General features: G+C 49.1%; 1 long non-coding RNA gene across 3 annotated transcripts in view; it reads left to right on the top strand.

Annotated features, from left to right (window-relative positions):
- LOC138504724 (uncharacterized) overlaps nucleotides 1–26,115 on the top strand; it is a 198,180-nt gene that overhangs the window by 49,706 nt on the left and 122,359 nt on the right. For 2 of the 3 annotated variants that reach the window (XR_011279926.1, XR_011279928.1), the window contains exon 3: nucleotides 6,869–6,965. The exons of the other annotated variant lie outside the window; for it this stretch is intronic. This is a non-coding gene — a long non-coding RNA (uncharacterized lncRNA). The remainder of the gene's footprint in view (nucleotides 1–6,868; nucleotides 6,966–26,115) is intronic. 3 annotated transcript variants of the gene reach the window in all.

The raw sequence follows: 26,115 nt of genomic DNA, 5'->3' as shown, positions 1-26,115 counted from the left end.
GTTGATTTGCTGGTTAGTTTGGGTCTGTATTGTTTCTGGCAGGGCTTCTCAATTGCATGCTCATCAAAGCCTGGTGTCAGTCCCAGAGGACTAGATGGGACTTTGAGCAAGAAGTGAGTGTTTAACTGGGGCACTTGTGATATTCACGATTAGGGCGCCAGCATGGTTAGGACATTGGTGTTCAGGGTGGCCGGTCCTAGTCTTGGGGTTTCCGTCTACTGTTGCACAGAGACATTTTCCTCTGCTCACTGGGGCGGAAGTGGTGCTTCGTAACGTTGCATGGATGTCTATGCACGATTGCGCATCCTGGGAAAGTGCGCTCTGGTGAAGAGGGAGAATTCTTGTGTTAAGGGTGGGCTGCCGCTTTCTTCTTCTTGTCTTCTAATGCTGTGGGAGGCAGGCAGGGTCCCCCTTCTGTTTTGAGTGCAAGCTGTGAGACAGGTTAACAGTGCAAGCTTCGCGACAAACGCTTAGCTCGATCAACACAACATAGCAGGGAAGCACAAAATACAAGGCACTCCTAATCAAATTAAGCTGCACAATATACATGTAAGGCTGGGAAATATAACATGTATATGAGGTACTCAGTAAAGCTACGCAGCTTTACTGTAAGGTGATTCAGGAAAAATTAATCGTCAGAAACGAAAGTGAAAGGCTGATAAAATGCACCTATGATGTAGACAATAGACTCAGACTAGAACCATCAATATAGAACCCAGAACATCGAACCCAATTCCCTGGTACAGGCTAGGCCAATCTATCACTGGTTGTAGAGCCATGATCCAGAACCCTAAAGATCTGAAATGGGTTCACTCAGTCCATTACATATGAATCGACAATCTGTGAAGCAGAGCAATGCTGTATCAAATGCCATTAAAGGACAGCATGCTTACATCCAAGCAAGACAGTGGTGTAAACTCTTGCAAATAGCCAGCCATAACATAGCTAAAACATAGCAAGACATAGGGCAGCTATGCTAAGCAGATATTCAAGCATGAGTATATTACCTTCCACAACCTGCGTGCAAAAAGCCTGCCTGCACACATGCATTGCAGTGCAAAAGGACACATCCACAAGATATGCACCATTTCAAAGCAACTCTAGAGACCACAACAACAACATATAAGCCTTGGAATTGATGTAAAGACAACCACTCTGATGGTCCATAAACATGTGTAACTGAATAAAACCTGCTTAAACAGACATCTGTTGTTATGCTACACAGCACAATTCAGGCAGAATGATAGATCGCCTATTGAGTAGCACAAGCAGGTAAGTGCTCACCTCAGCTATAAGTATTGTTCTGTGTAATGCCATCCATTGGTGGATAAGACTGTGCCAAGCAGAAGCACGTTATGCAACACACACAAGAGATACGAACAAGAGGGAACAAATGAAAGCAGAGGCTAAGGTGGATGTTGTATAGAGAACATAGTTCTTAGGTTTACTTGTTGCTAGAAAGCACTATTAGTAATTCCGAGTGAAGTGTTATAGCCTTGCATTATAGAAGCCAAGTGAATTGAGTCAATGTGCTTTTGCGCTTGAGAATCTGGTAATGGGATTTAGAATGAGTGGTCCAATAATTGTCTGTTTTGTGGTCTGCAATGGGATACTCATATATTTTTTTGGTTAATTTTTTTTATTATGATTTTTTACAGTTTCATGTTTGTTATATAATTGGCCTGCCTCAATTGAATTCTTTTCTCCTGTTATTGTTATGGTTTAATTCTATTTGTACATGAATTGGTTTTCCAGTTTAGATTTGTTCAGTTGACCTGGGTTTCCCCATCCGAGAGATTCCCTTCTCTCGTTTGGGTCAACCGCACTGGCGCCTGCACATCTATATTTAGGATTACTGTGATTTCTTTCTCTGTGACTTGTTATTCCTTGGAGCAGCCAATACTTGAAACTAGCACTTTATCACATTGCACTTTATTCTCATTACACAGTTGTATGTTACATTTTTGTACATTGTACATGAGCTTTAAACTATTTAATACTCATTTTAAAAGATTTAATTCAAATAAATTCAGCATTTTTATATTTTTTTCTGTTTTATGTAAGGTGATCTGCGGAGTCTTTTGGTGGGACTATGCCCTTCTGAGTGAACTTAATTTTATATCCGCTGGCTTGACCCCTGTTTATTATTGTTAGTTGCTTCCCCTCTGCCAGCGAAGTAGGGGAAACCCATCCTTTATATTTCTGCAATGGGATACAGTCTTGAGATCCTGTTTCAATACAGATTTCACTGGCGACTGGTCATGTCTTGCTAGGATTATTCGTAATTCAGAGACTAAGGCTAGTAGAGAACCTCATTTGGTTGATGTCTCTGAGGGAGTCATTGAGTTAGAAAAGCTTGTCAAGTATAGAGATATAATGGTATATGTTCCTTTGAAGTAGTATGAACTTGAATGTGACAACGCACACAGGACCAAGAGCACTTATTCACTGAAACATGTATAGGCAAAGCTGTCACATATACAAAAACCTGACACCACAAACATGCAAGTGTGAAAAGCAATTTTGAAAATGGCATTTATTTTGTTAAACAAAAACCCTGGCAGGCTATTAACTGTCTCTTCAGTGCAAAGGCCAAGCCATTGTAGAGGTTAAGCCAGACATCCTCGCTCAAAGCTCCGCCCCATGTTGCCTATATGTCGGAACCAGAGATGATGACATGTACAATTCCAGTAAGAATCCCAATACCACAGAGAACCTTTGAGACAAAGTATCCATTGAGAAAACCCTATATAAATGCACAAAGGCATAGTGTTCTTTTGGACGAGGTACCAGAAGAAATGTGCACTTGAACAAGAAGAGGAGCTTTATGACATCATAGGAAGTAGGAGCTGATGCATCTAGAAGACGAATGAGGAACAGAAACGCAAGCATTCTATAAGAATTGAAGAGAAGATGGCAAAGATGAGCAACATTTCGGGCTCGAGATGAAAATGCTCATGCTACAGAAACGCTGAAGATTATGTAAATCAGTTTACACATGTACAGTTGCAGAAATGCAAGTAGGGAAAAAATAATTCTTAAAGGCTGGCTATGTAGTGAATTAGATTGCGGCGATGCGCCAATGTGCATATATATATATAGGAATGCATAGAACCTGGATGTTCCACAATGCACTTTAGCGGGCTCTTGAAATCCATGGACTAGAAAAAGAACTTTCAAATGTGTGGCACAGTTGGAAATTACTGATGGCAAGGCGAGTTTCAACAAAGGTTGGGTTGGCCCAGCACCAAGTAAACAAGGCCACAGTGAAATGGATGCCTTTCAAAAAGTTACAATGAACGTGAGAAAAGAACATGCTCTTGTTTGAAGCAATATGAAAAAATATTGAAGGCGTAAAGAGTTCATCATTTAATAGGATTAAATGCTGCAAAAAGCTCAAAAGAGTGGTCTCCAAGTCACATGAGTGAGATCGAAAAAGCTTGGGTCAAATTGTACCAAAACCAAGAGGACAGAGAGAAGCTACATTCCCTTTATTTCCCAGACGAACGCAACATCTACAAGGCCAAGATCAAAGCTTAATTGTCTGACGGACTGTAGGAGTGTTGATAGATGGTGGGCCAATTGGTGGGGAGGCATGATCATGCCGAGCCTCCATGCACCTGGGATGGTAGCCTGCGTGCTGCTAGCGTGAAAAATATTCCAGAAGGATTCAAGAGAGCCAAACCAATCATAGAGGGTCATGTAATAATGAGCCATATAGTTTGTAGAACCAATTGATCGTCGTGTATTTAGTGACGATGATGATGACCAGTTATTTGGGATGGGCTTAGATGCCCACCCGACTTAGGTACCCAATTATAACCTCCAGCTATATAGAATGTATACGTAGATGTTCAGTGAGTGCCAATCACCATTATTCATAGGTTTTGTAGTTTTCCACATAGTGTGACGTCAGTAATGATGCAGTTTGGATATAAAAGAGCAGTTTTTTCTGAAATGTGTCAGGATTGAGCTGTGCAGCGCCGGATGATGCTGATTGTACTCCCTTTTTTAGATAATTGATAAAACAGAAACACACTTTGCCAACTCCCTGAGTCGTTTTTGTTATTGATGTATGAGTAATTTCTGGATCCCCATCCACCTTTGAGTATTGCTACTTCGTTTTAAAGGGCTCTTGGGTACAAGAGTTCACAAGCATTAGCCAACCTCATTGGGCCTGTATATGACAGAGTTAATAAAACGCCTTTGCAACAAAACATGATAATATATAGCTTCTAAATCCATAAAAACCTGTAGAGCTATATAAATATTTTTCCATTTTTTATCCCACTTTCTCAGTAACAAAATAAAGGAAAGTTCAATTTACATATACCCTAGGGTGTACAAGCAATTCTCTAAATGAATAGGGAAGGAAATGTCAGGTGTAACATACCTTTTGATATTATGACACACAGCAACGTGTGAAGTTGAAACTTTTCTAAATGCAATAACAAATTATTCTGTAGAAAGCCGGTGCTTCAGATGACACATCCACCTTTTCTAAAACAGAAACATGTATGGGGCAGAATAATTTGCAAAGCACAATTGAGTGAACATATTGACTGTGCGATTTTGAAAACCCTTATTTCCTCTGTAGCAATCTGTAACAGATTGCTACAGATAAGTCTCTTATTTCTTGACCTCTCCTCTGCCTTCGATATGGTAAACCACGACATCCTCCTCTCCCATCTTCGTGATACCCTGGGCATCACAGTTCAGGCCCTGACGTGACTGGCGTCCTTTCTCTCTGATCGTCCTTCCCAAGTGGAACTTCGGTCCTTTCTCTCTGCTATTACTCTCTCTACTTGTGGTGTCCCCCAGGGATCTAATCTATCCCCCTGGTTTTTCAATGTCTACATAGCCCCTTTGGTCCACAAGATCTCTGCCTGCACCTCCATCTTTCAACGTTAAGCAGATGACACACAACTTACTACCTTCGTCCTCTTCCTCCTCTGCCATCATTCCTGGCTGTCTGTTCGCAATTCAGTCCTGTTGTGCTGCTAATGATCTCTGCCTTAATGCCAGTAAGACAGAGATTGTCCTCATTGGGACCTCTGCTCCTGCTTTCCCACTTTCACTCAGGCCAGCCTCCCTGGGCCCTGTGCCCTCATCCACCAGTGAGGCAATAAATCTGGGGGTCATCTTCGACTCTATTCTTCTCTTCACACATTTTGGGCATGTCCAAAAAGTCCCACTACCAGCTGCACCTCCTCATAGGAATTCTACCCTTTCTCACCTTCCCCCAGAGGCTCACCATCTCCAGACTAGACTACTGAAACAGTCTCTTTCTCAGTCTTCCTATTTCTGCTCTCCGACCTCTTCAACCTATCCAGAACAGAACCGCAAGAGTTATCCTTGGCCTCAAGCACATGGACCGCATCTCTCTGATGCTGAAATCCTTCCACTGGCTTCCCGTGGCTGCAATGATCATGTTCAAGTCTCTCTGCATAGTCCACAAGTCTTTCTGAGGCCGGGGCCCTTATAATCTCCAACACGCTCTTCCTAAATACTCTCCTGCTAGAACCCTCCGGTCGGCCTCCTCCAACTCTTTGCGGGTGAGTGATTTTTCCAAACAGAGATTTGGGAGTGATCCTTATCCTCTGCAGGTGCCTCCCTCTGGAACAGCCTCCCTGCCACTCTCCATCTGGAGCTGGACCTCCTTAAGTTCCCGGAAACTCCTCAAGACCTTCCTCTTCTCATCCTCTTTCTCTTTCCCTCTCCCCTGCTAACCTCCTTTAGCTTCTTTCCTGCTTCCCTCTTTCTTTCTCTTCCCAACTTGCTCATTTTGCTGACGGGTCGCCTGGTGCACCTCCAGAGTCTCACAAGTCCCAGGCTCCTCCACCAGTCCTGCACTTTCCTACGGGTTTCTTCACTCTGTTTGGCACTACTGCACTCGAAATACGTTACATGAGAGGGGCAACCACTCTGCACTTAACCAAGGCCCTGCTGGCCAGGTAGCACTTGTACGCCCCCTCCCTCGCACTCCCTGTCTGCGCGCTTGCACGGCCTTGAAATGTACTACGTCTAGCAAGTGCGTCTGCCCTGTCCTCCCTCTGTCTCCCCTCCCCAGCTTGGTTGTGCCTGAAATACTCATGCATAGGCACATTAGATGACCAACCACCAATCAATCTGAAATGTCGCCAGGCCTAGTACGGTAGTTTATGGTTCTGTATGTCCTTTTCCCTCTCCCCCATGCCCCTTCTCTCCCTACTCTCTGTCACACACTTACACTAGTAGAAATACCTCTAGCCTAGTATGGTAGTTATTTTTGTTAGAACATTCAGAATCTTCAAGGCCTAAGAATGACAACTGTATTTCCTATGTTTCCCACCCACCTTGAAGCGCTTTGAAGCACTTCACTTGTGTATAAGTGCTTTACAAAAAACCAACAACAATTAGGGCACATTGGGCCTCATTGCAGGTCGGGCGGTCCGAAAATACCAGTGGCGGTAAACCCGCTGCCACTGTTAATTCCGGACCGCCCGATCCCGAGTCCTGCAGGCGGGAGGTGATGTTCCCGCCAGGTCTGACCTGGCGGGTTTAACACCGCCCGCCTGCAGGCAGACGTGGAAACTCAATGGGACTCAATGGGAATGGGGATTTACCGAATTCCGTCTCCGGAATTACCGGGACACCAGGGTCGTAATGCCCTGGTAATTCCGGGAGTCACAGAGGCGGAATGGTAATACGAGTCCAGGGGTAACCAGGCGGTTTTACCGCCTCGGTTACCGCCGGACTCGTAATGAGGCCCATTATCACAAAAAAGTAAAACATATGGGTTAAGCAGTAAACCACATTAAGATGTATTCTAGCGTGCATAAGGTAATGCTAATGTCTTTTACCTTCCCCTTCTTTGAACCGTGCCAAGGGGAGACAGGAGAAGAATGAATCTGATGCACAGACGATAGTCATTCTTACAACCAACCAAAAGAGGCTTCGTGAGTATTGGCAAGTGGACAGAGGCGGTAAGTGGAGCCTAATTCGGCCATTCTAATATAGCACAGTACAATATCAACGTATGAATGTAATCATCCCTATGAATCAGGTAGGATGTAGAACAGTTACATGTACAGTAACGTGTTAATGTGTAATTTATTAGGAAAAGCCTATCCGCAAACAATGCCGCTTGGGCTAGAGATACACTAGCACGCATTAGCTACAAATAGAGCTTACAAATACAGCAACTGACAGACAACGTGCAGTGCAAACCAATCCAAGTGTTTAGCTAGAAGTTTACAATAGGCTGCAAGCAGTAAGAGATGGCTATGTGCTCTTGGGTCTAAGCCCCTTCATGTATGGAAACAGTTATAACAGACACAAAAGAAACTGCATTAGATTAGCATAGTAAAGCTGGAGACTAGACAGGCATTATTTTGTAATTATGAACTAGCACAGCACGTTATATGAAGAAAATGTATTCTGACCTACATTATAGACACATACGTGCGCGTGCAATCCATACACTCCTGCCTACCTGAAGTGAATCACTCGATCACTGGGAGAAGCAAGGTCATGCCACCCTAGCAATCTGCTGTGCTGCTGTGCCAAGCCCTAGACGAGTGAAGTAAGCGCCTAAAGCGACAGACGAGTGAAGTGCCTAGAAACCAAGAATTTGTGGCATGGCAAGCATTGCAATCCGCTCGTGCCCCGCTCGCCTGCCTCCATTGGGAAGACATTACCAAAACTGCGAGAAAACGTTGCTGTGGGCATCGGTGAAAGAAAACACATCCTCATAACAGCTGTCTATTACTCTCATGCAGAATTTGCCTGCCTTCCATTTGCATGTCATGTGAAACAGAAGTTAAGATTCTCAATAAAAAAATTTCAACCATGCACCTGTGTCTGCTGCTGGAAAGCTACATTATCAGTGAGTGCCAAAAAGCGGCTTGTTTCAACACAGCAAAGGCAAAGATTTGTTTCCAAAGCAAGTGTACAGCCAGTTCATAATTTGTTTGAGGCCTACTATATAAAACTATTGTGCAGTAGGACCCCAGCCGGCCCATAGAGCTGGGGGTGCCCCAACAGCACTTTAAGATGAGGCAGCAGCACCCGTGAGATGGATGGGGATGCAGATTAATACTTTTGCATCAAATCAAAAATGACAACTCGATAATTTGGCAAAGGGAGTCTTTTAATGACAAGTACAAAAAACGGAATATCAGCAATCGCTCGATCATCCTTCTCGCTTCAACTCCAATTAATTTAATAAAAAACAAATTATTTATACCAAAAACTCATCATCGCTGATGTGTAACGCTTAAAATCTGGCATGCAATTCTATTGGTTCTAGGAAGGTAACTTTAATATAGATGCTATATCTGTATATGGTAACAAAGTGAGGCGATTGGATAACCAGTGTCAGGTGGGGCTTCTAAGCCCTTCATTCAAATGGCTACTCTAGACATCACTAAAAGTACGACATCTCATTGGTTCTACTACTATAGGACCCTAGATTACTTGGTCTACCATGATTGGGTTGGCATCAACCCCACTCATACTTTTCCAGTAGCTTAGCAGCGTGCAGGATAGTCGGCCAGGTGCAGGGAGTTCGTCTGCACCTCCAGCCTCCCTCCAATTATTGTAACAATCAATCATCACTTCAGTGGTCATGTGTCAATTAGTTCTTGTGTATTTCGGCCTTGAGACTGCTTCTTGGTCTGGAAAAGTTAAGGCGTCTGGGCATGGCAGGTGTGGAAGTTTGATCCCTTCTGCTTGCTAGGTCACATGATTTCGACACAGTGAAATCGTCTTATTCTCCATGCAATTTGTGTATTTGATTTAATTTTGCCAGCCATATGCCTTCTGTGGCTTATCTTGACCTTTCTGAACAGGATACTCTGTTCTTCTTTTCATAAATAGTATCCACTGTTGGGCTATTTCAGCCAATACAACCTTGGCTCCTTGGCACGACTTGCCTTCGTCCGAGTTTCTTTCTGTCTTTAATTTTTGATTTGCTTGCTGCAAGGCTCTCCTCTTGAGACCTTTAATAACCATTGGTTGATTCTGCTCTTGTGCATAGGGGAAGTATACTTATATAAAGTGCTCCTTTTGACGTAGATATGTATAGGTGGCGCGTGCCGCAATCTATCTTACTAATAAGCTTAAGCAAGCCTCATGAATTCTTGCTTCTTGCGGTTCCTTGAATAGATACTTGTTTGAACTGGCTGAATATCCTCATCACGTTCATGGCATAGGTTTCGGACATTTGACATCAATTATTTCACTTTAAACTCAGGATGTCACTTATCCATGGTGTTTCGTCTCTTTTCATCATTCACAGGTCGTCATATCTTCTATATGTTAGTCAGTCAGTCCGGATTCTTATGACGTCATCATTCGTCTTCTTTTAGTATCTTCTTGGCTTCTTCAGGTATTGCATTTTGACAATCATCATTCTGTCCCATTTGTTGATATGGTTTTCTCAATGGGTACCTCACTGTCCAGGTTTTCTTAGTTGTCGATACTTCAATGGGTGCTGTCAGTCTGAGAAATACTGGACAGAGCCCCACTGCAGCTCTCTGCTGGTTTATTTGCCCATCATACGTCACATATTTTGGCGTGAACTTTCCTGGTACTTCAAAATGATCGTTTGGAGTGCGAATCGTGCTTGGGACCTCCTCTACAGTCCCCCCTCTGGGCGATTCATCAACCACTTTCACTTCTTTTGTATCTACCTTTGCTTCATCCTCTAGGTCCACTTTTACTTCTTCTGGATCCACACATATAGGTTTGAAGAAATATATCTTTGGGGTCCATATTTTTATGAGTCCCTTCAAGCTTCCTGCTGTTCCCATCTTTGTTCCATGTCATTAGTTGACATTGTCTACTTGAACTGCAATAGATCTTTTTTCGCACATAATTTCTATGTTTCCTTGGATATCGAAACTTTGTTCCTTCTGGCGCATAAATGCTGGCCTTCACAAAGTCTCTTATTTCTTCATCAGTCAGGTCCTTGGGTTTCCATCCTGGTTCGACAGCAATCATGATCTTCATCCCTATGGCCTTTTTCGCAGTTTTCTGGCACTGAGAAATTATTTTCTTGATAACACAGAATCCAAGCAATATCATCACTAGCAGGGCTTTGAATGCATCTGCCATCCATTGTGGAACCCCAGAAAATAGTGATCCAAACCAGCTGTCATCATCAACTTCGCCAGCTTCATCGATCATCTGATTCTGTATTTTCGTCAGCATACCTATGGCCTTTGTTAAAGTTCAATTTTCTTTGTCTTGAGATGGTATAAATGTGCAACATGATTCTGCGATTTTTGCACAAACACCTCCATCCATAGCTGTGATCATGTCAAGGGCATATCTGTTCTGTAGAGTCATTAGTTGAATTTCCCTCAGTTCTTCCCTGATTGCATTAAATCCTTTTATGGTCGTGTTGATGGTCTGCAGTAACTCCCATCTCGTTATCTGCAACCATTTAGTATTTGCTCCAACCTGAACTCTTGGCATAAAAATTGTTGTGAACACTGATGAGGTTAGGCTGAACAGCCTGTGCTCATACGGCATTGCATGAAAAGCTCCTTCTGATTTAGCAGAAAAGTAATTCTCCCTCTTAATTCGGCTCACCAGTTCCACAGATCTCTTCTTCCTCATGTGAGCATCTGCTTTCGGGAAACTGTCAATATTCAGATAACTTTTTGGAATCACCAGTGCTGGAACATGGCCATTCACTATTGTGCATATACCTCCCCAATTCTTTGGCAGCCTGATATATGCTTTGGATCCACATGCCCAATAATGATCCATGATCACTGCTGTACCATGTACCATTCCTGGAGCGTCAAAGACTCAGCCACAATTCTGATTCTCTCCCATTTTTCTTGTACCATTATTCAGGAAGCAGAATTTCAGACTCTCCAATGGCACTATCTGTAAGGCTCTTCCTCTGTCTTCGACCCATGTCAATAGTTTAGCAAGTTTTGGCCATAATGGCTTGCATCCATTTCGCACTATGTTAATGGTGGGCTTGTAGTGACCGAAGACCATGCATGCTCTGCAGATCACTACTCCTTTCTCCCAACTGTCTGGTGAAAGCACTGTTCCCCAAATTTGCATTTGGCCTCAGTTCTTCTACTTTCGAGCTTCTTCTGGCATGTTTCCCTGAACGTTCAGCTTTTGATTTGCTTCTCTTCTGATCTCTGCTCCTTTAACTCTGGGCTTCTCATATCTGATCACAAAATGTTTTGTTTTTCCATTGTTTCTTGTCTTTATGTCTTGGACATAATCGTCCTCATTTGGATCCGTTGCTTCAGTTGCCCATTTGAGCGAAGCATCACTTCCCATGAACTGGCTTCTGGTCTTGCACATTGCTACGTGTGATAGACAGTGCGCCATCTGCACATCTATTTCAACAGCTACAAAGATCTTTGACTTCCCCATGCTGTAAGGTAGGAGCAAACAAACAAAGCATTCCTCCTTTGAATTTCGTCGTCCAACTTCTTTCATATGTTGGTACCAGATGTTATTTCCCAAGTGTGCTGTGCTGTCCAGGTAGTCATTTAGTTCATTATCATCTTCTTGTATGCTTCTTCTGATTCTTAATGTCTTCCTGTAGTTCGCTATAACCACATCCTTGAACACATCCGTATGGCTTCTTCTTGCTGGAAGATTCTCAGGTATCCCAATCCATGGTTCAGGCATCTTCATCTGTAACAGTTGAGTAGAAGAAAGTCTGGCAATTCTTTCCTTGTCCTCTCGTCTTTTCCTGGGTAGGAATAGCCATATTGATTCTGCTATCATCTATTCTCATGAGATTTTAGCTGGGCTTGCACTTGCCCTTTTCAGTGCTGCATCAGGGGTGCTTATCAATTCTGTCACTGTTGGTTTATTCTCCAACTCCTTTTGTCTTTTTAAAAGTTCAGCTTTCTCCATTTGTCTTTTCACTTCACTTGAAGTAGAACTTCTCATCGTTGTTTGTCTATCCTTCTCCTATTCTTTGGATTGCGGTTCTGCAGTTATTGACACTAGAACTGGTGTATGTGAACTCATCATTTGTATGTGAGTATCTTTCAGTAACCCTTTTTCATTCATACTCTGTCGACCCTGTCTCCAGCTTTTCAATGTGTGTGTGTGTGTGTGTGTGTGTGTGATTGCTAATCACATCCATTTCAAGTTCACTCACTCCTTTGTCAGACCTTCTAAGGACTGGAATGACTATAAAAGGTCTGGGTGCCTTTGTGGGTGTCATGCATACATAATTAGGTGGGTGCACTGGAATCGGAACACTTTGTGCACCAATAAAAAATGCAGTTTGAATCGTCAGTGACAGGAAAATAACAATGAATATAATGCATATGTACATAATTCCTCTAAAAGTCAGTCTACAGCACTTAGTTCTGGAACAGTACGAGCGCCTCTCCTCTTGAGGGATGACATTACTACTTAGGGTGCCCATCTCTATCATTTAAGGAAAGAAAACTAACAGTTTAATACACTCTGGATAAGATTGTTATCTCTGGGTTCTGCTGTTTCTGCTTGTAGGTTGCAGGTACTGGAACGATTGTCCTCCTTATCTGTTTCACTCCAGAGGACATGTTGCTTCTCTGCCAGCAAAAGTGTATTCTCTGTCAATACTTCCTCGATCTGTCCCCCGGCAGAAAGTTTACAGTCTCCTCCAGAAATTCTGATGATGATTAGAAAGTTCTTTAGTGATGTCACTGCTGTGGGACACCATAAGTGAGTCCAAATAATGCTCCTGTTTGGAAAGAGTCTTGATACTGTATTTTGTTCCAGTTTGTGTGTCTTCGATCAAAAATCCTTCTCTTATCAAGGCTTCAGTGTGCCTCAGTCCAAAGTTCAAAATCAACAGAATATTTTGTGGCTTATACGTGCAATTTTTCTTCTTCACCCTGCAACTAGGATGCACAGAGTGTCCGTCCGTGTTTTATGTCCCTATCCCCTTTTTTGCTCAGAGGAAATGTCAAAATTTAAGCCACAACTTGCACAAAAGTTGTTTGTTTTGCTGCTCATGGGACCTTTTTCTTCATCATGGATCTCGTCTACACGTGCTGTGGTTCTTCCCCGTTGTCTGTAGTCTAAGCATTGGGGTGCAGGCAGGGGACCTTTTCCGATGTATTGCTTGATATCACCCAGAAATAACCAAGCTCTTCTTCCTTCTAGCTCGACTGTAGAGGGAGTAATGTTCTCCACTAAGAATGGACCGTTGAACCTTGGCTCGTCCCACTTCTTTCTCGTGTGGTTTCTCACCAGAACCGTGTCCCCAGGGAAAACTGGTGGTAGACATAAACCTTAAAGTGGGTCTGTTGTAATATCTCCTTCTGTGTTCTGTAATGCCCTGTACGCTTTTTGTCTTTGCTGCAGCTGTTCTGAAATTACAGTAAGCCAAGATGTCATGCAATTCAATTAATTTTGCATTTCAGACCCTAACACTTCTCCTGTTGGCTAGGCATGACATCTAGCTCTATCTCGGGGTGTCAGTGGCGTGCACATCCTTCTGCCTGTTATGATCTCGTGCGGCGTAAGGTGATGGTCAGAACCTGGCTGGATTCGGAGCGCATACAGTGCCAATGGAAGGCAGTGTAGCCATCCCTTCTTTAGAGTAAGTTTCAACTTGGCTATCCTTTCCTTTAACAAGATGTTGAGCTTCTTGCATATCCCATTACCTTGACGATGATACGCCGAAGATAACTTGTGCTTTATACCAAGCAACAAGCTAATCTGTTCAAAGACTGCATTAACAAAGTGAGGCCCATTATCTGATCTCATGACCTCACACACTTCCCATCTGGGAAAAACCTCCCGTACCCGAAATTTGGCCGCACGGGTAGATTCTGGGTGTGTACATGGACCTGCTTCTATCCATCTAGAGAATGGACACACCACAACAATTAGATACCTGTACCCATTATTATACTTGAATTACATCAACATAATCGACATGCAAGTGCCGAAAAGGACCATTGGGCTTTGGGATGACTCCTCTAATTACTCTTAGTGTATGCCCAGCCGTGAACTGTTGGCAGATTACACAGTTCACCATAAAAAATGCAACATGCTCTGCTAAATTCGGTATAAACCAATCTTCATCAAGCTTCGCTGCTAGATTTTCTTTACTCATGTGTGCTGGATAATGCAACTTTTCCAGTGCTATCTTCAATCGAGCTATAGGCATCACCAGTTTACCAGTGCTGTCTTGTCGCCACAAGCTCTCGGAAGGGTTTAAAGAACATCCTTGCCACTTTCAAAGATGTATCTCCTCCTGTGGTGCCTCCCCTTGGAGTTCCATTAATTGGGTTTTCTCCATGTTGCTATAACTGTCAGGTTCACTTAGTGCAACAATCATTCTCTCTTGCACATCAGTTATTTCCATATCCATTATGACTTCGCCTTTGGTCGACACACACTTGGCTTCTGTGTCTGCTGCTTGATTTCCTTGTGAGATAAAATCTGTCCCCTTTGTGTGGGCAGCGCATTTCACGACCGCTGTGCCCACTGGAAGCTGTAGTGCCTCACAGGGTAATTCATAGAATTTCGCAGAAAAGTGTCGCAAGCGGCTGGCGCAGAGTGTCCGCGTGCGATTGTCGGCGCCAGGCACGTGCGCTAAAACCGATTTCCGCGCACAGCGTATTCATGGATTTTAGGCTCCCAAACCAGCCGTGGCGCAGAGAATCGCAGCGACCCTGCAGCAGCGCCAGTAACGCCCCCAAGAACGCCCTCGCGCAAGGAAAAGCCATCAAAATCGCTAAATCATCGCAAAGGGCTGCGCTAACCCTGGACCAGTTCACCGGGCTGGCAAACAGCAAACGCCAAGCGGGGAACGTGTATTTCAGGGGTGCGCGGGAAGTTCCACACGCGATTGGCCCCGTGCAAGCAGGGTACGTGTATTTCAGGGGTGCGCGGGAAGTTCCACACGCGATTTCATCAGGGTACGTGTATTTCAGGGGTGCATGGGAAGTTCCACACGCGATTGTCCCAGTGCGAGCAGGGTACGTGTATTCCATGGGTGCGTGGGAAGTTCCACACGCGATTTCAGCAGGGTACGTGTATTTCAGGGGTGCGCGGGAAGTTCCACACGCTAATGGGCCAGTGCGAGCAGGGTACGTGTATTCCATGGGTGCGCGGGAAGTTCCACACGCGATTTCATCAGGGTACGTGTATTTCAGGGGTGCGCGGGAAGTTCCACACGCGATTGTCCCAGTGCGAGCAGGGTACGTGTATTTCAGGGGTGCGCGGGAAGTTCCACACGCGATTGGCCCTGTGCAAGCAGGGTACGTGTATTTCAGGGGTGCGCGGGAAGTTCCACACGCGATTGGCCCCGTGCAAGCAGGGTACGTGTATTTCAGGGGTGCGCGGGAAGTTCCACACGCGATTTCAGCAGGGTACGTGTATTCCAGGGGTGCGCGGGAAGTTCCACACGCGATTTCAGCCGGTGACGTGTATTCCAGGGGTGCGCGGGAAGTTCCACACGCGATTTCAGCAGGGTACGTGTATTTCAGGGGTGCGCGGGAAGTTCCACACGCGATTTCAGCAGGATATGTGTATTTCAGGGGTTCTGGGGAGTACTACACGTGAATTGGCCGTGTGGGTCATCCCAGGTGTACGCTCCACAACCTCCACGGCCCCTGCAGGCAGCCCACACCACGGGGGACTACCCTGCACCCCTGCTCATGTCCCGCAGGCAACCCATCCACCATGGGCATACCCCCCAGCCAATGCACATGTCACCTTGCACTACTGATCAACAATGCATGTCTCCCACCACCCCCACCCCCCAGTAGTGCAGGGGCACCCTCCACCAGGCCCCCACCCATGTCTCCCACCCACCCCCACCCCCCAGCCACCATGGGCAGCCCCCACCAGGCCCCCACTCATGTCTCCCACCACCCCCACCCCCCAGCCACCATGGGCAGCCTCCACCAGGCCTCCACTCATGTCTCCCACCCACCCCCACCCGCCAGCAACCATGGGCAGCCCCCACCAGGCCCCCACTCATGTCTCCCACCCCCCACCCCCCAGCATCCAGGGGCAGCCTCCACCAGGCCCCCACTCATGTCTCCCACCCACCCCCAGCCACCATGGGCACCCTCCACCAGGCCCCCACTCATGTCGAAAGGCCCCCCCGCACCCCAGCATCAAGGGGCAGACTCCACCAGGCCCCCACTCATGTCTCCCACCCACCCCCACCCCCCAGCCACCATGGGCACCCTCCACCAGGCCCCCACTCATGTCTCCCACCCCCCAGCAGTGCAGGGGCACCCTCTACCAGGCCCCCACTCATGTCTCCCACCCCCCCACCCCCCAGCAGTGCAGGGGCAGCACCACCAGGCCCCCACTCATGTCCCCCTGCACCCCCACCCCCCAGCATCCAGGGGCAGCCTCCACCAGGCCCCCACTCATGTCTCCTGAACCACCCCCACCCCCCAGCCACCATGGGCAGCCTCCACCAGGCCTCCACTCATGTCTCCCACCCACCCCCAGCCACCATGGGCAGCCCCCACCAGGCCCCCACTCATGTCTCCTACCCCCCCCACCCCCCAGCATCCAGGGGCAGCCTCCACCAGGCCCCCACTCATGTCTCCCACCCACCCCCACCCCCCAGCCACCATGGGCACCCTCCACCAGGCCTCCACTCATGTCTCCCACCCACCCCCACCCCCCAGCCACCATGGGCAGCCCCCACCAGGCCCCCACTCATGTCTCCCACCCCCCCCACCCCCCAGCATCCAGGGGCAGCCTCCACCAGGCCCCCACTCATGTCTCCCACCCCCTCCACCCCCCAGCAGTGCAGGGGCACCCTCCACCAGGCCCCAACCCATGTCTCCCACCCACCCCCACCCCCCAGCCACCATGGGCAGCCCCCACCAGGTCCTCACAATCCCCAATCATGTGCGTTATGGTCAGCCTCCACAGCCAAAAAGCCCTACCAAGTAACCCATTCACCCACATGGAAATGGAAATTACATGTTACACCCCCAATGTTCATAAAGCTAATGAACCCATGTCCGTCACACACAATGGTTGCAATTGAATGGGAAAACACCCAACATGACATGCATGAAACCAATGAGATGATACCACACAGTGAAGTATGAAAACAAAATTGTATTTTAAAAAAAAGAATGCAAAAGAAATGAAACAAACTACAATGGGAATGAAAAAAAGATAAGCTGCATGTCCGTTTAAAAAAATAAAAACACCAAATCCTAATCCAAAAAAATGTTGTCCAAAGTCAATTGAAAAATAAAATCAATCCAATGAAGAACTATGTACAAAACATCCAAGGGTCCATGAGCCCAACTGAACAAAGGAAACCTACAAAAAACCCTAACTAAAATGCAACTATATACAAAAAGTGGAGCAGTGTCCGTCGACTCCAAATCATAAGAACAAACAAAGGAAACCTAAAACTAAAGAACTATATACAAAGGCGGCGGGCAAGTCCAGCGGCTCACTCCGTGGTGTTCCGGGCCAGGGCATCATTGAACTCCTGTTCGATGTCCCGGAGGCGGTCCTGTTCCATGGCCCCAAGGGTCCGCAGGGACGACGCCGTGTCCTCCTCCAACCCCCTGCGGATTGCCTCGAGGCACTCGGCCCGCCTCAGGGCCCTCCGCATGGAGTTCTCCGCCCTGACCATTGTGAGCCGCGCCTCTTCCGCCCGCCGCCGCTCCACACCTATGGGGCGTGGCCCAAACCCTGCCACACGGAAGACACTCTCTGTCCTGGGTCCTCCTGCCCTCCGGCCGATGCCTGCCCCTCCGATGTCGAAGGCCCCGAGCCTTCATGGCTCCCACCATGTTGCTGCTGCTGCTCTGCCTCTGCCCGTGCACTGCCTCCTGCTGCCTGCACATCCTCCGCCGGCTGGGGTGCAGTCGTAGATGTGGCCACCCCTGCTGGAGGTCCGACTCCCGACTGTGGCAGGGATGCCTCCTCCACCAGCCTGGCCGCACCGTCAGAGGCAGCACCACAGGGCACCCAGGTGACTGATGGGTGGGAAGATGGCACAGAGGACGACTGGCGCGTAGGGGGTCCAGTTGAGGAGGGGGTCGGAGCAAGCCCCATCAGACGGAGGAATCCGGCCTGGGTGACCTGTCCCAGCAGGCTGACGTGGTCAACGAGCCATTCGAGATGACGTGCAGTCTCTCCATGAAAAGACTGCAGGTCACCTCGCATGGCCCGTTGACGCAACGCCACACCAGCCAGGACAGGCTCAACCCGGACCTGGATGGCCACGTCCGCAGGCAGAGGAAGGCCAGTTGACGTCAGCTCATCCCCTGCCTGAAAACGGGTCTGGACGTAGGCATCCCTGCTGGTGCAAGATGATGCAGGGACAGGATCGGGGACAGGATTGCACACAGGCACCTCCGCGGCGGCCTGTGCTGCCTCCTGTCCCTGGTCCTGCACTGCACCACTAGCACCAGTGGGATCCCCACCTCCAGACCCCGTCTCTGGTGCTTGCACGGCCTCCTCCTCCACCAAACCCCCCACCAACCTGGATGACTCCGTGCCATCTTCCCCTGTTGGGCCCTGTGGGGTCCCAGCTGCACCTTCTGCTGCCGAGGAGTCCAACTCCAACCTCCGCCTCTTAGACCTCCCCCCGGCAGCTGCGGCCTGGGACGCGGCACCGGACTCCTCACTCCCCGACGAGATGACAACACGGGAGGGGAGCCGGGCCTTGCGTCTCTGGCTGGCGGTGGGATCCCCGCCGCTGTGCTCCACAGCACCTTCTCCGCCCTCTTCATCTGTTGACGCTGCAGACAGGGAGAAACAAAACACAGGCATCAGGGCACTGTACAATGGACACATACACACACGACAGTTGCACATGAGTGGCATTGGCAAACCTCAGACATGTCATCACAATCCCCAACACACATGTCATTACAACTCGCACACATGAGCCATACCACAGCCATATCGCAACTGCCACCACCATCCCTACACATACAACTGCATGAGCAGCCAAAGGGGAGCCAGACATCACATGCAACACAGGAAGTGCACCACACATGTACACACACCACCACACTTGCATGCATGTGTACACCTCTGCCAAGTGTCGCAGTGTTCAGACGGGCATCCATGTCACATCTGCCAATCAGGCTTCCACATACCGCTGTCACATGCATCCATGTTGCATCACTGTTGCACCCTTGTCAAATACACACACATGCACATGTACACAGTGCTCATACATGCAGCCGAAAACAACATACATGCGTGACATCACGGACATGTCTACTTACATACACATTCATCCAAACATGTGTGCACACACAACTGCATTTGGCATGCAAGCCTACACACAAAAGCACCATCCATGTCTCACACATTACAGCCCTCGCATGTGTCAGCCCCACGGCCCTGTACACCCCCACCCATACTCGACCCCATACAAACAGATGTGCAACCTGCACACTACGGAATAATCACCACACGCACTGCTCACAATCAGGATGCATGTACACTCACCGCTCGACTCCAGACGGGTCTGCTTCTCTAGGACCTGGACGTGGAGCGCTGGGGATATGCGTTCCAGGACCCTCATCTGTTCTTCCGACAAGTGGCCCCGCCGCCTCTTGGCATCCGCTGCCTTCAAGAGGCGCCGGGCCTTGTTCAGGGTCCTGGACCTGAAGTCCTCCCAGCGCTTCCTGACATGTTGTAAGTCCCGGACTGCCACCCCCTCCGCGTTGATGGCAGTCACGATGTCAGTCCAGATCCGAGTCCGTCCTTCCTTGTCGGCGCGGGAACTTCCAAAGAGGGCATCATACTGCCCCAGGACTTGCTCCACCAGGACACCAACTTCGGTGGCACTGAAGCTGTTGCCCCTCTGCCTCTCTGGCCGGGGGTTGTCAGTGGTCACAGATGGTGTTTGCCCCGACATGACAACCCCAGAGGCAGGAGTGGGTGGGCAACTGGGTCCTGGGGCTGGGCTGTGGAGCGATGGAATCCCAGTCGGGAGTCTTCAGTTCCAGCAGGGGTGGTCACAGCAACAGCACCCCTGGCTGATGTGCAGGCAGCAAATGGCAGTGCACGTGGGCAGCAGGCAGTCAGGCAGCAGCAGATGGCAGGTGGGAGCGTGCTCGGGGCTCTGGGGGGCAGTAGTTCGGCCTTCTGGGCAGGAGCGTGGTCTTCCGTGTGCTTACGCGTGGCCAGCTTGATACAGAGTGATTTGGCACGTGAAAATCCTGCACGTCAGCGTGAAAATCGAGGAAAGGCCCTTAGCGCATAAGCGCGTCAGCACGCATACGCGATTCTATTGGACCAAAGGCACTCAGCGCGTAAACGCGTCGCCAGCGTATGCGCGTCTATGAAGTCACGTGCACGTTGAATTGGGCACACGTTTGAAAATGTTGCGTGTGAAAAAAATGAAAGACACGTCCGAGTGTCAAAGCGTGTAATTGGTGGGAATGGGCCTAGCGCGTACACGCGGCAGTGACAAAACGTGTAATTGGTGGAAATGGCCCTACACGCAGAAGTGACAAAGCATGTAATTGGTGGAAATGGCCCTACACGCAGAAGTGACAAAGCGTGTAATTGGTGGAAATGGCCCTAGCGCGTACACGCCGCGTAAGTGACGCTGGACGTGTGGGCCTGTATAAAAGGTACGTGTAGAACACCATTTCCTTGTACGTGCTTTTCGTGGAGAGCGAGTGAGTGAATTCTGTACTTCTTGTCGTTTCACACCCGATTTACTTCACAGCGTTTCAAGTTCGTATTCCCTGTTACCTCTGACAGCTTTTTCTCTTTTTTCTCTTTTACTGGTTTACCTGGGCCTGTTCCCTCAAACAGTGTTCCCTTCTACTGTTGTCCTGTCTCCTCAGACAGCGTACAAATCTTCTTTTGGCGGGGGTGTTGCCAACCATACGCGCTCCTTTTTCACGCTCTTTTACCTGGCAGACGGTGAGTCACGCACGTATCTAACATCTGTGCTTGCCCCGTGTGTAGCCTACCCCTTCAGAGGTCATTCTAGGCTGCGTGTGACACGCATACGTTCATTCTTGTGTTACTGGGTGCCACAGCGTAGTGCAGGTTTTTCTTTCTGCACACGTGGTCTAGGAGGGGTTGCGTGCACGTCATCTCCCTTTTTTGGGGCTCCTGTGCGTAGCGTGACCCGTCATCTTTCCCCAGGGGTTACATTCAGCCTTGCTAGAGCACTAGGGTACAATTACCATCTGGTACCCAACCCCTTTGACCCCCAATTGCCCAGGACAATAGTTTACAGCCACTCCCATACGCACATTAACATCAGTGCCATGGCTGGGAGGCGAGGATTCCATAAGGGTGGCAAAGGTGGAAGAGCCACAAGTGGTGGCCGTGGTGGATCCGGTAGGGGACGTGGTCGTTACTTGCAGGGTGAGCCTGTCCCCCCATGTGTGGAGGACCAGTCAAGGGCACCCATAATCTCCCCCCCCTCCCGTTGAGGCTGATGTGGCTGACACCATCCATGCTCAGCCCTTGTTGGACCAGCCCATTGTGGCACCAGACCTGGCTGACTCCATGGCTGACTTCCAGGTCAGCAGGCCTATGACACGTGCGCTGGTGCACGTTGATGTCATCATGCCACGTGCATCTGGGGCAGCAAGGTCATCTGCTGCCCCAAGTAGGCAGGGCGGAGAGGCTGCAGGGGCAGCTGCGGCTCCATCCACCCCAGCTCTCAAACACCCAGCCAGGACAGTGTCGGTCCTAGTCCATCCTGCTGACATTCCCCCTGACAGCATTACACTTGAGCCAATGCCTGCACCAACTCCCATGCTGAGTGTGCAATCCCACACTCCTGATACAGAGTCCACCAGGGCTCCTGCCCCTAGTGTCCAGAGCGGCGCAGGACACTCAGGATCACCACCACCTTCCAAGCGGAAGAGGAAGAGTGCTCGTCCGGCACAGGCTGATGCCCCAGACACGGCTACACAGTCCGGCCCGTCCAGGAAGCCCAGCTTCACGGATGACGAACTGAATGCACTTGTCGAGCATGTGTCCGCACATGATAACGAGATGGTCATTTTTGCAGGATCCACGACCACACCTGCACAACGCCAGGCACACTGGCAGACCGTTGCGGACATCGTAAGTGCCCTTGGAATCGTGAGGCGCACAGCCAATGATTGCTATAAGCGCTGGAATGACCTAAAGCGCAGGGCAAAGAGTAAGCTGGCCTCAAGTCATACCGCAACTCTAGTGACTGGAGGTGGGTCTCCAGTAGTAGACATGGAACTCACTCCACATGAGTCAGTCGCTGGGACCTACGTCACGGAGGAACAGATCCAAGGCGTGGGAGATCTGCCTGATTACGAGGCATTGTCCGGTGAGTGCACATGCATGTGTGTGTCATCCATGTGCATGGTGTGTGTGTGAGGGCTTCTGTTTGTGTGCCAGGTGAGAGTGTGTGCGCCTGAGTCGTATGGGTCAGCCATGTGCTTCATGCAATACATCCTGCGCAGCTGCATTAGGCCATAGCAGTATCCCTTCTGCCAACAGTAGACATCTAGCCCAACTGCACGCCAGTTGCCCTTGAAGTGTCACCTTGCCACAACATTGTTGCTTATTTTTCACTGTTCATTCAGGCAGATTGTTTGCATTCCACCACTTTTACTAGGCATTTCGCAGTCCTCTAGTCACATGTCTGACATGGCTATGGTAAAGTGGAGTGACTTTGTTACCTGGATATCATTTGTTCACACATGTCCCTGTGCAATTGGACCATTTTGGACTGGCAGCTCCAGGTGAAAAATCTGACCTGTTTCAATTAGAAAAGCTATTACATGCGGGAACTGGACTGAATGAATAGGTGCTGCCCTCCTCTCCATCTTCACTCAATAGCAATGGTACATGCCATCTGTGTGATGGCATGTGTGTTTCACCTGGCAATCACAGGCCAATGTGTGATGCCACTGCCAGGCAGCATGCAGAAAATGTGTTCATCTTCCATCTTGGTGTCATCAGTGTGTGCCATTTGCCTGCCCTTCATATGCAGTGAGGGTGCATGCATGGGAGGGTTTTAGTCATGTGGGACATGTGTCAATCAAGTACTGGTTCTCTTGCTTCTCAGCCCTCATTGTGTGCCTTGGTGCTAATGCCTGTTTCCATTTCTTTGTTTTTATGTCTTTGCAGGGGAAGACGCACCTGATACTGCTGGGGTTGTGGAGATGATGCAGACCCAGGAGGGGTCCGAGGGCCGACCAACCACCAGTGAAGGATGTGGTGTGGTGGTGGGTGAGAACCCACAAGTGCTGCAGGTCGTGCTCTCAAGGGGTGTCTCTGGCTGCACCTCCCCCGAGCTGTACTCGGGTGTTGATTCGGATGATGAGACCTACGTGCCGTCGCAGGTGAGTTTTCCAGGGAGGGATTCTGTTCTGTCCCACCCACCTGCACCAGGGTCAGAACCCTCAATGGGGATGTCAGTGTTGGCAGCTACGCCTTTGGTGGTTATGGATGCAGGGTCACACTCCGCGACATCTGATCCTGTTCCTGGGCCAGCAGATCAGAGGGGGAATGCAGTCCTGCAGCCTCAGGCAGTGCCGGCACAGCAAGGCGCAGTTCGCCTTGCCCCAGACAGGTGTGGTGCCCGCCGACGTGGTGGCCGTACGCCACCTGGCAATACCGCATGGGAGCAATCCATTTACGGTATGGCAACCCAACAGGCAGCATCATCCGAGATGATGGCTCAGGCCATGGATAGGGTGGCCACTTCCATTGTCCCCCCTGAAAGGATGATGGAGCGACTACAGCAGGCAACCGACTCCATCTGCCAGTCACACAGGGAGGACATGTTGGCGTCCAACAGGGACAGGCGGGCGGCACTGGCGACTCTGCAGGAGGCCATCTCCATAGAGTCCCAGGGCCACAGGGAAGCCCTGAGGCAGGAGCTCCTTCACCTTAGGACGACTCTTGTTGAGCTTGAGGCTTCAACACACCAAAGGACAGAACAGCAGCTGGAGCGTCTCACCCGTACGCTCTCAGCTGAGATGCAGGCAACGAGGGCGGAGGTCCGGGCATCCCGTGAGTTGTTGCATGGGGACCTCCGCACACTCATCCTCCAGAACCAGACCTACCACACCCGCATGCTTGCAGCCATGGAGGAGCAGACTAGGGCCTTGCGTGGGCTGCCTCCCATAGTGCAACCACCTCCGGATGCAGCTGCACAGGGTGATAATAGCGACAGCAGTGATACTCCCACAATAGGGTAGCCGTGTGGGCCATGAGCCCATGGAGGTGTTTTTTTTTCCCAGGATCCACACAGGTGGGTTTTGGTGTGCACCCTGTCCTCGGACCTCCTGGGTGGCCTCCCAAACCCCCCCGGGCCCATCAATGGCCATTTTTGATTTTTATTTTTATTTTTTATTTTTATTTTTATTTTTATTTTTATTTTTAAATTTATTTTTCCCAATTTGTTTGGGACAATTTGTTGCCTTCCGTGGTTCCTGTGGGCATACGCTGCATTGTGGCTGGGCACATGCAGGCTTGTCATGTATTTGGTTCAGATGCTTGGGTTTGAGTCACACACACCCCTCCTGCTTCCCGTTTCCATGGGCTTGCAAAGGGTGTGCCCAAGTGACATTGACGTACATGGTGACATTGGACTCCCACTACATGTGTGGGTAGTCTAGTCAATACTGTGTATACATTCCTAGTGCATATTGCTGTTGTGTTGTACACTGCATGTTGCATTGATGTGTAACTCATCATCTGTGTCTACCTCCCAATTTGCAGGTCCCTTCCTCATGTCTACACAAGGCCCTCTAGTTTGGAGATGGGGTCCATGTTGGCAGCAGTGCACCTACTACTCTACATGGCGCCAACACTGCACAGTTGGTAGTGGTGGGAGTGCAGGCATTTCCAGGTGGTGAGACTACTAATTTATTACATTTGTGATGTCATGTTAATGGTAGTACCTGCTCAAGTTTGTTGTTGGTCCTGCATTACTGTGAGCATTTCAGGTGTTGCAAGTTTAAATTAGGGACACTGTACATTGTGACACTAGTGTCATGTTGTGGGGATTACTTTGTTTACCTGAAAATGGCATGACATGGCACGGTGTGTCGTGTGGCGGTGCTGGGGATGGGTTGGCTGACATGGCACTGTCCTCTTGTTGCATTTTGCAAGTGGGTATTCATTTTAGCTGCTTGGATGTGTTTCTTCACAAAACTGCATTGGTGGTGTCTGTGTGGGTAGGGATGCACACATTGTAACACTTCCAGGTGAACAATCTCAGGCTGATATGGTTTTCACGGTTGATTCTCCAGACATTCAGGATCAGTGTCAGGTTGAGTCATCATTGATTGTCAGATGGAATGTGCCAGGGCAGTGTGCACTCCACAGGGGTGTGATTACTATGTGAAGTAATTAGCCACTAGCTGTGTACAGGCTGCCTCCCCCCGTGCCCTTTCCCCTCCCATGTGCAGCGGCTGTGCATGTGGTTGGGGATGTGGGGCCACCACCATGTCCACGGCCAGGCCCCGGCGTGTTGCAACGTTGTGCAGGACACATGCTGCCACTATGATCCTGCACACTACTGGGGGAGCGTACAACAGCTGCCCGCCAGAACGGTCAAGGGAGCGAAAGCGTGACTTTAGCACTCCGAATGTGCGCTCCACTATGCCCCGGGTTGTAATGTGGGCTGTGTTATATCTTACCTGGGGTGGCGTGGTGGGGTTCCGAATTGGCGTCATCATGTGGGGGCTGAGAGGGTAGGCACTGTCCCCTGTGGAGGTGGTGATTGGTATCATTGGTGGGGTTGTGACCTTGCTCAGTATCTGACATGCATGCATGTGCAGTGGCATTCATACTCACCAAGCAGCCATGTATCGCCATGCCGCCCAGCTTCTAGGTCCCGGCTTAGGGTGGACATTCGGTAAATGAAGCTGTCGTGGGTGGACTCGGGATAGTTGGCATATACTGAGGTGATGATTCCCTTGGCATTACATACTACCTGCACGTTGATGGAATGCCAGTGCTTGCGGTTCCTATAGATGTGCTCTGATGCCCTGGGGGGACGTAGAGCCACATGGGTGCAGTCGATGGCACCTAGCACTTTGGGGAATCGTGCCACACCGTAAAAATCCAGGGCGGCAGCGTGCCTTTCTGCAGGTGTTCTGGGCAGGTATATGTGCCTGCGGACTGATGGGCGTGCAGTGATGATGTTCAAGA

This window comes from Ambystoma mexicanum, chromosome 11 (genome assembly GCF_040938575.1).
Source record: "Ambystoma mexicanum isolate Mex_15411 chromosome 11, UKY_AmexF1_1, whole genome shotgun sequence".
Taxonomy (NCBI): domain Eukaryota; kingdom Metazoa; phylum Chordata; class Amphibia; order Caudata; family Ambystomatidae; genus Ambystoma; species Ambystoma mexicanum.
Note: the sequence above shows the minus strand (reverse complement) of the source record. Positions and strands in the feature narration are given on the sequence as shown.